Source organism: Suricata suricatta, chromosome 6, assembly GCF_006229205.1.
Source record: "Suricata suricatta isolate VVHF042 chromosome 6, meerkat_22Aug2017_6uvM2_HiC, whole genome shotgun sequence".
NCBI lineage: Eukaryota > Metazoa > Chordata > Mammalia > Carnivora > Herpestidae > Suricata > Suricata suricatta.
In genome coordinates this window covers 64776543-64790674 of record NC_043705.1, presented here as the reverse complement: position 1 = coordinate 64790674, position 14132 = coordinate 64776543, and the positions used below count along the sequence as shown (strand labels likewise).

Sequence of the window (14132 nt, the reverse complement as noted above, 5' to 3'; positions counted from 1 at the left end):
CAGGTCCTGCCAATCATTGTCAGGAGCTTTTAAATAGAAACACTTTTCAACACTTCAGAAGTTCCTGAAAAAAAAAAAAAGCATTTTTCTTTTGTTGTCTCTTTAGATTTTTCACGGCTAACTACTGCCAAGATGTATAAATGGAATAGTTCAGCAAAGAGAATTTATCTGAGGTTTGAAAAGTCTCCTGCCTCATGATAATTTTTTTCTCATTTTGTGATTGAGTTGGGACGTAAAATACAAGATGGGGAAGCAAAGGATCTCTTTTAGCTAATGCAGTTGAACCACTAGAGAGCAATGGATTCCTTAAGACAACCTTCCTGACTGGCTTATGGCTTGAGACCCAGAAACTCAGACATTTTGGGAAAGGGGATTTAGACCTGCTGAGACTGAGTAGGAATGTCTGGAATTCTTATGAATAGATCATATCTGGCTTTTATAATTTATAGAAATGAAAAAGCAAAATGAACTATGGAATAAGTTCCTGTATTTTGGAATTTGCAAAGAACCGAGGCTATCATTAATATCTGTGAAGGGTGGGGTAAAAGAACTAGTCAGAGAGACTTCTCTGGTTTAGCACTCAAAGCCCCTTGTTCTGGGAACTTCCCTCTGTTCGAGGCAAACCAGAACAGTTGGACACTCAGATAGGGACATAGGAATAATGGAGCCGCTTTTTATTCTCTTTCTTTCATTGGGCTTTTCTTGAAGTAAGTGTCCAGATATGTGCATTAAGCATTCACTATCATTATTGGAGTACAGATGTGCATGTTATAGTTCCCTTTTACTCAACTGATTTTTAAAAATGCTTTGGTAGATGTATCACTGAAAAAGAGAACAAGTCCAGAATATCCCAAACCATGGACTCCAACAGCCATTTTCATGGATGAAATGGAACAGTTCCCTTCATAGGAAATTTTTAGAAGGTAGATTAAGGCATACTTAAACAGAGGATCTTGGGTATTTCCACAGTCATACTTAGATTGATCATTATTTTCTTAAAATCAATGTTCTATAATTTGTCTTGAGAAATCCACAGAGTGAACAATCCACCTTGGGAGTTCATCTTATATGTCTGTTGACATGGATGATATGTAACTGTGTTTACAAAAGTTGGCGTATGTGCAGAAACCAAGATGGGGATTTAAATCTCTCTGGAATTTTGCTTAGATCAATTTAATAAAATATTCATGAAGATACATTTTCGGTCGAGCTTCTGATTGGGTTGAATTGAGTTGATGCAGTGGACTGTTACAATGCCAGAGGAACTAAGTAATCAATAGTGGGGAAGTACTAGAGCAATGATATTCAGGATCCAAATAGTTAGGACAAGTGAAACTTGCTTAAGGTGGTGTCTTAACATTACACTGTAGTCAGCCTCCAAGTTCATTATACTGTTTCTAAGAGGAGGAGAATTTTCAAATATCTACAGTAAGGTAAAGAAAAAAGAAATGGAGAGAGTTGATGCAGAAAGATTCTTTAGTACAGTAGACTGATTATGTTATTTCCATACACCAATTCATTCCTTCTATTTAATTTTTATTTTGCTTTAGTCTTTGTCATCAATAAATTAAAAATTAATAGTGACTCAGTATTGCAAAAGCATAACAAAAAACAGTTTCAATTAAGTGCCATCACAAAAAATCAAAATTTGGAGTTCCTGGGTGGCTCAGTTAGTTAAGCTTCCAGCTCTTGATTTCGGCTCAGCTCATGATCTCATGGTACATGGATTCAGGCCCTGCATAGGGCTCTGCGCTGACGGTGTGGAACTTGCTTGGGATTCAGACTATCTCCCTCTAGCTCTACTCCTCCTTCACTTACTTGCAAATGTGCTATCTCTCTCTTTCTCTCTCAAAATAAATAAACCAAAAAAAATCACAATTTGATTAGTGCTCTAAAAGAGGCCCTACTGCCAGTTGATGGAATTAGTAAAGGTTTTTACCAGAGATGTAACTGATGAGATAGCTCTTGAAGAGTACATAGAATATGAATTGGAAGATAGGGAGAATATTTTGGCTAAAGGGAATGATATTAGGAAAAATCCTGGTTTAGAAGAGCACAAGGAAAGATAGATAATCCAATTTTCCAAGTTGTAGGATAAAGGTAAGAAAGAAATGATATACAAAATTAGAAACATAGGCTAGGTTTATAGTGCAGAAAATTCTAAGTGACAGAGTAAAGATGTAGTATAGTATGCAATGGGAGAAATCAGATAGATTTTAAGTAAGAAAATTGTGTGATTGGTATCTTGATTAAAAAAGTAACCTGGTAGAGGTATAAAGAATGCATTGAGTTAGGAAAGACTCCTTCTCTTTCTTTTTTTTTTTTAAATGGCCTTATTTTTTATTTTTTATTTTTGATACAGAGAGAGACAGAGCATGAGAGGGGGAGGGGCAGAGAGAAGGAGACACAGAACTGGAAGCAGGCTCCAGGCTCTGAGCTAGCTGTCAGCACAGAGCCTGACATGGGGCTCGAACCCACGAATGTGAGATCTGACCTGAGCCGAAGTTGGAGGCTTAACCGACTGAGCCACCCAGGCGCCCCAAGACTCCTTCTCTTTCATGTCTACATACTGTCTAATGAATTCTAAAAGAAACCCTAAATACATCTTCACCAGTAGTCAGCTCTGTTTGTAGCTAAGACCTACAGTACTGTTATATTTTCTAGCTCTATTCATATTTGTGATGATGTTGGAACTCTTGGTTAAAGAACTGTATTGGAAAGGTTAGGTAAGGCCATGCAGTAACCAATATATCATGTAGTCACAGTGCTTTAACAAAGCCTGGTGAAAGGCAGGAGAGTTTCTTCCTTACGCCATGACACAGAGATCCAGATTGACTCCATTTTAGGCCTCTGCCACCTCAACATACGGCCTCCAAGGAGGCGACCAAAGGGAAAAAGAGAGATTTAGAGGAAGCACTGTGCTAGAAACTGCTTCAATAAGTTTAACTGCCTGGTAAGTGTCACTTTGGCTTTTAGTCCTTTGGAAGCCTTAAGTAGTCATACAGTTTTAATATAAGAGTAAGGGAGGCTGGAAAATGTAAAGAACTATATGGATATTTGTGTTCTGCCACAATCCAGTCTTCCAGTCATGAAATATCCACTTGCTACTTTCATCCCACTCACAGAACAAAGTCAACCCTTCCTCAAGGGGATGATCTAAAATTTATTCAATTACTGAATCTAACTCATAGTCCAGGAACCCTGAATTCCTAATAGCCTCTGAATTAGGTCTAATTGTGTCTTCACTTTTTTTAGAGTTTCATGAACTTGAAAGACAAATTATATCTACTCTCCTCCACATACACAACAATGGAATTCTCAAATTAGGAAAGGGGAGATATTGGAAACAGTTCACAGTCCTTGGGTCATAACAAATGTGAAATCCCTGCACAGATAAGGTGAAGGTCCCTACCTTGAAGGTAGGGGATGGGCAGAGAAAGGGTCGGGGGAGTTCCTTAATTAGGTCACAATTCTGCTCTATTTCTTTGTCTTTTGTTCTCAGTGGTCACAGGTGAAGTGGATGCTGAGAAATGTGCCATCTTTGACTTAGCACTTTTTCTCAGCACATTTCCTGCTCTTGGAAGGTTGGTGGCCTGAGAGTTGTCTTAAATTTTGAGAAGATGTATCAGAATTCATCCAGTCATGTGATTTCTTTATAAAGAAACCTGTGCAGTTGCTTTACAAACTTAGTGGATTTCAAATCTTTGTTTCCAGTACGTTTCATGTTTTAGAAGCCCACCCCAAATTCTCTTTTAAGAGAGCGTCCTTTAACCTGCTAAATGTTTTTGATCCTAATGCCTTTTTACCTCTCAATTTGATTGTGGCTACCTTGAAGCTATTAGGCTTGAATTAAAAGGCTGTATCCATAGTTTGATTTTTGCAATGAATCACTTTATTAACACAGAATTTTTGATATATCATAAATTAGAAGATGTACACGTGTCCTGAAACAGGTTTTAGAAGAGACATAGGTTGGGATCATCTATTCCCTTGATTCTCAGTGCCTTCCAGGGAAGATTGTTAATGTTTGGATGCATTTTTTATTTTTATGACTAGAGAGATAGGTGGTACTTGTGCTAATAGCATTTAGTGGATAGAGGGGAGGGATGCTACTAAAAACTCTATAATGCACTGGGCAGCCCCCCTCAACAAATGATTATCTGATCAAAAGTGTCAAGTGTCAAGGTTGAGAACACTACTTCCCAACACACACACAGACATATTCCAAAACCTCCACCTTTGGTTAATCCAGAATTTTTCAACAGTTTCTAGATAAACTGACAGAGCCATTCATCTTCTTCAGAATTCTTTGGAATTTCCAGGATTAATATTCTGGGAGATAAAACCAGTAAATGATAGTTTACCATCTTGGAGGAACCCAACCCAGCTATACTTATTTTATATATTTTGATATAGATATATTTTATGTGTCCCTAACACAATTCTAAACCCATCCCAGCTACTTACCATTATTTCAGAATAGGCTATTCCCAGTGGATTTTGCCATTAAAGGGTAGCTTCTCCATTATGCCAGTGTTCAGCTTATCCTTTATAACAAATAACAAAATCTAAAAATTGGCCAAATATAATCTTTCTGGAGGGTGAAAATCTTAATGTTAAAATGCTAGAAATATAATTGACCAAAGGCAGTAGTGATTATAAGCAAAAGTAAGTAACAAAGAAAAATGTCTATAGTCGTCATGAAAGGTAATATTAAAATTGAATTCCTGGGAATTTAGTAACATTTGGACATATTGTTCTCTCTACTCTTGACATGGTTTAGAGCAACCATTACTAATGAGTATTTCTTTAAGAAAACCTCATATTTTTGTGGAAAGTTAACTTCATTTCATTTTTTAATTTGTATTTAAAAAAATTAATGTTTAATATTTATTTTTGAGAGAGACAGAACACGAGCAGGGGAGGGGCAGAGAGAGAGAGTGACATAGAATTTAAAGTAGACTCCAAGCTTTGAGCTGTTAGCACAGAGCCTGAGGTGGGGCTTGAACTCACAAACCATGAGATCATGTCCTGAGCTGAGGTCAGCCACCCAGGCACCCCAAAAGTTAACTTCATTTTAGAGTATATTTAGTACTTAGTGAAAAAGATAAGAAAAGGGCTATAAAATGAATTGTTTCTATTAATAAGCTACTGCTTAAAATTGCTAGTCTTATCTGCAAAAAATATGTGTATTTATTTATTTATTATTTGTTTCACAGGATTTATGTCATCTTAATTTTCTCATCCATTATCAATACTTCCCCCTTTTTTGTTATGTCTTTTTCCTTTTGGTGCTCATCTTATCTGTAGAGAGAAGGAATGTTTGAAGAAAATGTCCTTGGAATGATTTGTTTTCTCCCTAAAGCAAGTCTTCATAATAATCATAAACTTACATTGCTCAAAAAAATCTAAAGTATAGGTGAGCAGAGGTTCATTACAACTTACTACATTTCCTTTACTCCTTATATCTTATTTCCAGTTTACCAGTTTTGATGGTTTTTGTTTTGAGACACATGGATTATTGCTTATTTTAAGTGATATGTTAATTTTTACAGAAAGAAAAGCAGCCAGAAATTACAGAAATTGTTCTATTTCTTATGAGAATGTCACAAGTAGAATGCCAGATTGTTCACCTTGTCCCTTGCCCTAACATCAAACTGTTCTATTCTGTGTCTTTTTTGTAGTTATGAGTAATACTCCAAATATTTTACAGCACAGTGATGAGTCACAAAGTAAGGAACTATAAATATTCTTGTTCTCCAGAAACAATGAAGCTATCTTTTCTTTCACATTCACCCACCTCATGTGCTGTTTCATTTAAGGTTAAGCTTAAAAAAACAAAACAAAACAAAACAAAACAAAACAAAACAAAACAAAAAACAACTGTTCCCTACTTTAAACATTTATTCTCCAATGCAAGTTATGTTTTCTAGTAAAGGGTTTATTTTATCCAGTGCTTCATAAATGTATCTAAATCTAGCTCATCATGTATTGCTTGCTACACCTAATCATATACTCAGGTCTGAATTACTCCACTCCTATTTAAAGAAAAAGAACAAAAAGTAAGAATGGCAGATGTGTTCATAATTAATATCCTACTGGGTTAATCAGCAGATCCCTGGGAATGCTCTGAGACTTTTGATGCATTCAGGAAATCACTGCCTTGATCTATAGACCTCTCTTTAACCACAGACATGGAATTGTGAGAGTTTGGGGAAGATGTAATCCCTGCAAATAAGGTGGTAAATAACATTAGGTCACAAACTTGTCTCTGTAAATAACCTAATTCCATGCTTGATTTTGAGTATTTTCCTGAGACATTTATGTGAACACTTACAGCAGGCACTATGTACAAGTGTTGCAGTTTACTAATATTGCATTCTATATTTCTTGTAGACAGTTCAAACAGTTTGAAGTACAGCTCTTCTAAAACTAAATACAAACAGGTAGGCTTTTAAAAAAAATAGATATTTCAGAGTTGTTGACTTATGGAATACTTTTGAATGTGAGGATACAAGTGGCGTGGTAATTCAATGAAGAAAAGAAAGAAGGGGAATGGAGTGATTTATAGGAAAAATTCAAAGTCTTCCCAGTGGGACCACCCTGAGTTGAAAGCTCATTCTCCTTTTGTGTGACTCCCCCAATTACCTAACAGCCCTCCTCCTCAATTTTCTCATCTGCAAATGTGGAAATCTGCCTTAGTGTTTGAGGTGTTAAATAAGATGGAGCACTATTTAGGACCTTAAAAATGCTAAATTTAAAAGTTCAGTTTTACAGGGAACATGGAACTTTCATTGTGAAAACACTGTACTATATAAAAGCTAAGTTTTAGTTATACTGTGGTGTGCATTTCACTTTGGGAGTTAATGTTTTCAGGTATGTGCCTGGCACATGGTGGGTAATCAGTAAATACTGAATGGGAAAATGTTGGTTTAAACAGAAATCTTGGGATTTAACTAGGAATTCACTAAAAGGGGGGGAAGGGAACAGATTAGTAAGAGATTCATCAGCTCTCTCTTGACTGTCTCTAGATCTAGGATTTGTGCAGTATTTCCTGCAAATTGAAGGATACAATATGTGATCATTTTAGGTGTATCACTCCTTGATAATTATGTCTCAAGTACTTTCATTCTGTGTTTGATTAGTCAAGGCATTACTGTTTCCACAACCTCGTTTTTGCATTGACAGTGATGTTAACAGGGATGCCTGGGTGGCTCAGTAGGTTGAGCATCTGACTCTTGATTTCAGCTCAGATCACGATCTCCGGGTTCATGTGTTTGATACCCACATGGGACTCTGTGCTGACAGTGCAGAGCCTGCTTGGGATTCTCTCTTTTTCCTTTCTCTTTCTCTCTGCCCCTCTCCTCCCTCTTCCAGACTAGATGGATAAACTTAAAAAAAGAAAAAAGGGATGTTAACTGTTTTTCTGAGTCAGAGAACTTGTATCATCTCAGTCTCTGAGGGGACTCAGAGGTATGGGAAGGTGAGGGGTTAGGCTTGCACTCTGCTGTGTTTGGGGATCGAGCATGGCACTAAGTGTCCCAGTGTGCTTACTTGACAAGTGTCCCTGCGCCAGAGGGAGTCAGATATTAAATAGCAAATAAAAAACATGGTGACAGATTGAAAGAGATTGAAGAGGAAAGCAAAAACAGGTTATGTTTTAGTACTTTAGTATCTTAAACTGCATTTCCCTCCATTTTTTAAGAATAAGGAGCTCCACATTTTCATTTTGCACTAGTCTTGCGAATTATGCAGCTCATGCTGATATATGTGACTGAATCGTAAGAAGCTTGGTAATTTAGCCTGACCTGCCTTTGTCTTCCTCTTAGGCTGCATCTGGTAGAACCCGTCTTACTCACCTGCCTTTCAGCCTCACTGACCTTCCGTCTGCTTCTTCAACATGTTTCCTTCAGTTTCTTACTTCAGAAACTGTATGCTTGCCAGAGCTGCCTCCCAGTAGCTTCCTCTCTCTTGTCCTTTATTTCTCAGCTAGAGAATCATTCCTCAGACAGTCCCACCTGAGCACTCTAACTAAAGGGGCCTCTCTTCTACACCAGTTCTTTTATACATCCCTCTTTTGTTGTCTGTATAAAACTTAATTACTATCTGTAATTTTTTTATTGACCATTTTTGCTCAATCACATGTAAAATTCCATGAAGAAACTGTCATGTTTGTATCATTCAAAGTGATACATGAATGGGTAGACAAGCTGGTACTGCAGCGTTGCACTATAATTCCTATAATACACTACAGTATTATGCACAATAATATGCTATTCATTCATTGTAAAAATATATGAAAGATATTCTCTGGCAAAGATTAAGATTTGAATAGGATATTAATACGGCTCTTCTAGGAACTTTTAATCTAGTTGGGAAGATGGAAGCAGATACACAATTAAAAGTAGTATATAATAACTTGAATGGTCAAAATTAATGTTAATTAAAATTAATGTTACAAAATTCATATTATTTCTTATGTGGCAACAGAATAGAGTAATTTCGAAACACAAGACTACAGGAAATCCAGCTTCTGTATAGTTGTCCTTACAACAAAGAAGTCAGATACTCGGGGAGAATAGCCTACAAGAATCTTAACTGAGGGAACTCATCATAAGCTTAAAGGTTCATGATGGTGAAATGGTAAGAAGGGCTTAGTTTTCAAAAGTGCATTCTGGTAGTCAGAAGAAAATAGGTCAATTGATTTCCAAAAATGTGAATAGAGTTTCTTCCTGCAAGTGTATGAAAAATAGCTATGTTGTAAAAGGTCACTATTTATACCAAGGCCATAACTGCATGTACTGTGTCAATGCTTCCTGATACTGCATCAAGCTGAGCCTTGAATTCACTCTCCCAAACCTCCTTGATCCATGTCTTGATCCTATTATAAATGCTTTGCTTTGGACTTTATTTTTGTCTTCTTGGAGTAGACTTATTCTGATCATTTCTTTGATCCTAAGGCTTCTTCCTATCAAAGGTATTCTCCCCCGTTACCCTTAGAGCCGTGGCATCCATAGACCCACAAGTCTTGAGGTTCTGAATCTTAGCAGTACTACCGGGTTCTCTTTTATTCCAGGACATCAACAGGTACATATAGAAGCTTGGTCAAGCCATGAAGGGGTGGACAGGAAGTGTTTTTTATATTACCAGCCTGGATTACAGCATCCATTTTTAGCTCCAGTTGGATATAGCCAACAAGTAACAGATTTTAGGAGGAACATCCCACAGTCTAAAATTTTGTAGTCATGCAACCAGTAAACTGGGTTATGGTCACTGATTACAGAAAAAAAACCCTACATAATTCCTTTTGGTTTTAGGCGTTTTCCCTAGATCAGTTTGCTTAGAAGTAGAGCATCACCTAAGACAGTGCCTAAAACTAGGAAGGAGAGTGTTAGGGAGAAGTTTCTACATGAATGAGAGAGGAGGATAGGGAAAGGGAAAAAGCTAAGCAGAGACTTGGTTTCGGTGTCCAGTGTTAGCTTGATCCCACAGGGAAGCACTCGAACATAAATTGCATCAGAGAGTCTGTTCCAACTTGAGGAAGTAGGGCTTTTGTCACCACATTAGCTATGCACTTGCTCAGAGTTGCCCGAAGTGAGTTGTTTCTTTCAGAAACTTTTAGTTTGGTGATCCCAAGATCCTGTGGGATCCTTTCAGAGGAGGTTGAAGATACGAGCTAATAACAGCAGGTAAAAGGATTCATCTATATCTGAGAAGGCCGCCAATAATGTCTTCAATGGACATGTAGCTGGTAGAGGTAGATCTAAATGCAGGTAAGTGATTGCAACCAGAGCATAGAGTCCCTAACCTCTGGTAGTTATCTTCTGCAGAAGAGCCAGAGCACAAGACAGAAATAGAACAAGGGTAATACACATATGAAATTCCATAAAGAAGCCAAAGAAAATAAGCAAATGGGCTTGGGCAAGTAGATATTGGAAAATGTTAAGACCCATAGATCTTTTAAGATTTTTTTTAGATTTGTAGGTACTACAATGTACTAACTACAATGCCTCAAGGAGAGAAAGGTTAGTGAGAAATTAAGAAAAGGGAGTAAGACATTCACAAGAATAACCCTCAGTTATTCATTCCGGTATTTGAGCATAAATTTAGAGAGTAAAATATCCGAAATTGCTCTGATCCCATGACATCACATGGCACATGACTGTGAGAAGGTGATGTAGGTTTGATTTTCATCTTACAGCACACACTATTCATCACTTTCATGTATATCATGAAATTTGGAATCTCTTTGAATGGACAAACTATGAGAAGATGGACACAGGCTAAGTTCAGTCCTGAGAAGAACAGAAGGAATTCATTTCAGAAAACTTTGGCTCTAAGTGAACTGTGTAAAACATTTAATATATTTTTAAAAATCACCACCTATTGTGTAAAGAACAAGATGTTTCTTTGTAGTAGCTATTCAAGCCAACCATTTGAGAAATGGCTGCATTAGAACTTCCTGAATAAAGGAAAATCATCATAAACAGAGGAACAAGTTTAAAGGATAGACCAGAAGAACAATCATCATTTGATCATTTAATAATAGACTTGACCAGTATTTGTAATACTGAACACATTGAAGGAATTGTGCTTTTGAAAGAGGATACATTTTCGACTCAGATACAGTTGATTTTAACTTGCAGCCTAGCTAGTTGTGTGTATGCATGACTTTGGGTAAGTTACTTAAACTCTCTGAGTTCATTTTCCTCATCTGTTCAATGGCCCTGGACCAGATTTTATGAGGATTATGAAGTGACATAAACACAGTACCTGACATATAGGCAGCAATTGTTAGAACTCTTTATTTTATTCCCCAGTGCTTGAGGGCTTGTCTCCTTGCTCCACAAGGTATGTGCCATCTTTGCTCTAAACCAGTTAGATGGACTCACTGTAGCCTCCATCTTGGAATTGGTGGCTATCAAGTGGAAGATGAGCAAGTGCAGATGTTTTAGTACTATGATGGTATGTGGGTGACTGATCAAATGAGGCAGTAAATTGATCAAGGACTCCCAAAGATTAAGGATATAGTAAAAAATATTATGATTTCCAATGAAAGAACTCATCAAATATCCATGGATTCATACATAATACATTTTTTAAACACATAATAGAATCATAATGTTAAGTTTAAAAAATTAGACTTACATGTTATACAGAGTTTTCTTTTTCCCTTGAGGTCTAAGGTATATATGACATAAACTCTAATTATACTTTACCATTTACATGCAGTCTTCAACAATTTATTTTCAGCATTTAATGCAAGGACCTTAATATTATATTTTTCCTTCATAATTGAACCACAGTTGACTGGGTTTATATCTAATAAGAGCCTGATTGGGGTTAAAGATGTACCATAATGGGAATGACTAATGATTTCATCTTTGTTTCAACTGTATTAAACTTAGAGACCTATGATTTTGTCACCATTATCAGCATTTTCAATGTTCATTTTCCACTCATTTTGGCAAAATAATAAGGGCAAAGAGCAAGAAACATTCAAATAATTACATAAAGCCTGCTCTTACAGACAAAGATGGCATGACTGCCCAAACAGAACTCTTGGCTGTCAGGCGGTGCCACCACACATTAGTGCAAAATGTTCGTTGATCTGCTGATGTATGAAAGTCTGGATTTGGCATACAAAAGGCACTTTGGAGTGTCGATGTATAATGCATGAAAGTGTTGGCTGTTCAGAAGCTGAAAATATGAGAGTCAGGGACAGCCTGTATGTACATGAACAAAGAAAAGGAGACAGATATAGTAAACCATGGCTGACTTTGTCCTTTAGGTGTTAAGGAGGACTTTCAAGTAGAGGTGTGTTTGAGTGCAGTCCTTAGAGGTGAATAGACTTGGGTCCGGGATTGACCCTCAGTCTAACTATGCACCCATCTTGGAACCGTTAAAGAACGTGGTGTGTTCAGGAAGTCTGAGTGCAGAACATAGAGTGTGGGAAGAGACAGAAAGAAGTTAGTTTGGAAACAGAGTTCAAAGAGCCCTGCGTGCTATGTCAAGGAGGGAACCCTACTTTATTTTAGAGGTCAGAAGGTCTTTGTATGATTTTGAAAATGAATTGAAAAGTCTGGTGATTGTAATAAAAATACAGTTTGTATGCTTTTCTTAAGAAAGAACAACACTGAGTCTCTGTTCCTGTAAGGCATTATGTGTCTAGAACAGGTTAGTTGCTGCCTTTTTTATGAAGGGCTTCTGTTCTCCATATCTTTTCTTCCTCTTGTTAGGCTTCTTTCATCTGGGCCTGGCACACATTTAAATGTATGATCCCTGAATGTAATGGGAGCCATCAGAAGTTTTCAAGGAAAAAAATAATCAGAGAAATCCACTTAACATTGTATCATAATTTGGGTACTTTGTTAGGTGCTATACAGTAGAAATTTGGGTGTGGGAGCAACAAGAAGATGGTTGGGGTGGGTTTGCTAGGGGCAGAATGGGGGGAGAAGGAGAGGAAGAGGGGGAGAGAGAGAGAGAGAGACAGACAGAGACAGAGACAGAGACACAGAGAGACACAGAGAGATTATGAGATACTAGGTGATTATTTAGGAATTTCAGGTGAGGATGGAGAAGATCTGAGTTTCCTCTGTATTTCTGTGAATTTCTCAGCAGTAGGCATATTGCCTTGCATATATATTAGGTATTCAGTAAATGCTTATTGAATGAACATATATTAACATATTGATAAATATTTAATCATTGTGTGGACTTTTTCATTCAGTCTTTGGGCCCTCTTTCATCATTTACTAATACAAGTAAGGAAATAGAATTCAATGACAGCTCCAAATAGGGACTAAAATTAAAGAAATTTTTTGAAATTGTTTTCAGTGTTTGACGTGGTACAGGCTGATACATTATGGAATCTTCAGCAGGTAGTTCTATGCTGATTCTGGACAGCATTACCTTTATAATCAATTATATTGAATATATGACGATTAATAAAACTATTCACTTTATATTAATACTTTTAATTGTTTTATCAAATATGAAGTAGATTCAAATATTTATAAAATATATAACTTATAAATCATTATTCAAAGAATGCTTATGTGTGGATCACAGGATTATAAAATGGAACATTATTCCTTGAAATCTTTTGTGTACCTCTGTCTGAATCCAATCCATTCCCATGTAACTCAGAGAAAAATCACTAAATATGTGTATCATTTGCTTGCCTTTATGTTTTTAACCATATATTTCTAATTAAGCCATATATTGCTTATTTTTGCAGGTTATCTTTAACTTTCCATAAATAGAACAATACTCTATGTATTCAGTGATTTGCTTTTTTCACTCAATGTTAGGTGTCAGAGGTTCAGACACTGATGCAGGTAAATATAATTAATACATGTAAAGGTAATTAATTGACTTTCCAGTGCTTTCCAACATTCCATTGTATGATCACACCTTGATTTGTTCATTAGATATTTAATAAGCATTTGCTTTTATACACAGTGCTATTATGAATGTTCTCCTGGTATGTATATATATGTGTCTCTTTAGAGTTTAAAACTAGGAATGGTATTTCTGGGTCAAAAGAAATGTGGGCATTCAAATTTGCTAGATTAGCTCAAACCATTTTCCATAGTAGTTTACCAGTTTACACAATGACCAACAGTTTAAATATTTGTTTGCATAACATGTTTGCCAACATGTGGTGTTGTTAGACATAATTTTTAGTTGTTGTTGTTGCCAATCTAGTGGGTATATAACGCTTACCTTATTGTAGTCTTAATTTACATTTCCCTGAAAAATAATGCCGATTATTACTTTTTCATTTGTTTGGATTTCCTTTTATAAAGTACCTGTTGAATCCTTTGCTCATTTTCTCTTCTCTATGTTATTTATTAGACTTTTTTTTTTTTAAATTCTCTATCCTAGTCCTTCATTATATATGTTAAAAACATCTTAGCTTTTTCTCTGGCTGGTGTCATTTGTTCAACAAACTGCTTAATTTGAGCATGGTTCAATTTTCTTCCTTCCTTTCTCCTTCTTTCCTTCCTTCCTTCCTTCTTTTCTTCCTTCCTTTCTCCCTCCCTTCCTTCTTCCCTCCCTATCTTTCTTTCTGTCTTCCTATCTTCCTTTCTCTGTCTCTCTCCCTCCTCCCCTCCCTCCCTACCTCT

At 36.6% G+C, this 14132-nt stretch overlaps 1 long non-coding RNA gene across 2 annotated transcripts in view; it reads left to right on the top strand.

Annotated features, from left to right (window-relative positions):
- Positions 1-14132, top strand: part of LOC115294615 — a 78293-nt gene that overhangs the window by 29805 nt on the left and 34356 nt on the right. The window contains exon 4 of one of the 2 annotated variants that reach the window (XR_003909999.1): positions 6397-6459. The exons of the other annotated variant lie outside the window; for it this stretch is intronic. This is a non-coding gene — a long non-coding RNA (uncharacterized LOC115294615). Of the gene's footprint in view, positions 1-6396; positions 6460-14132 lie in introns of those variants that run through there. 2 annotated transcript variants of the gene reach the window in all.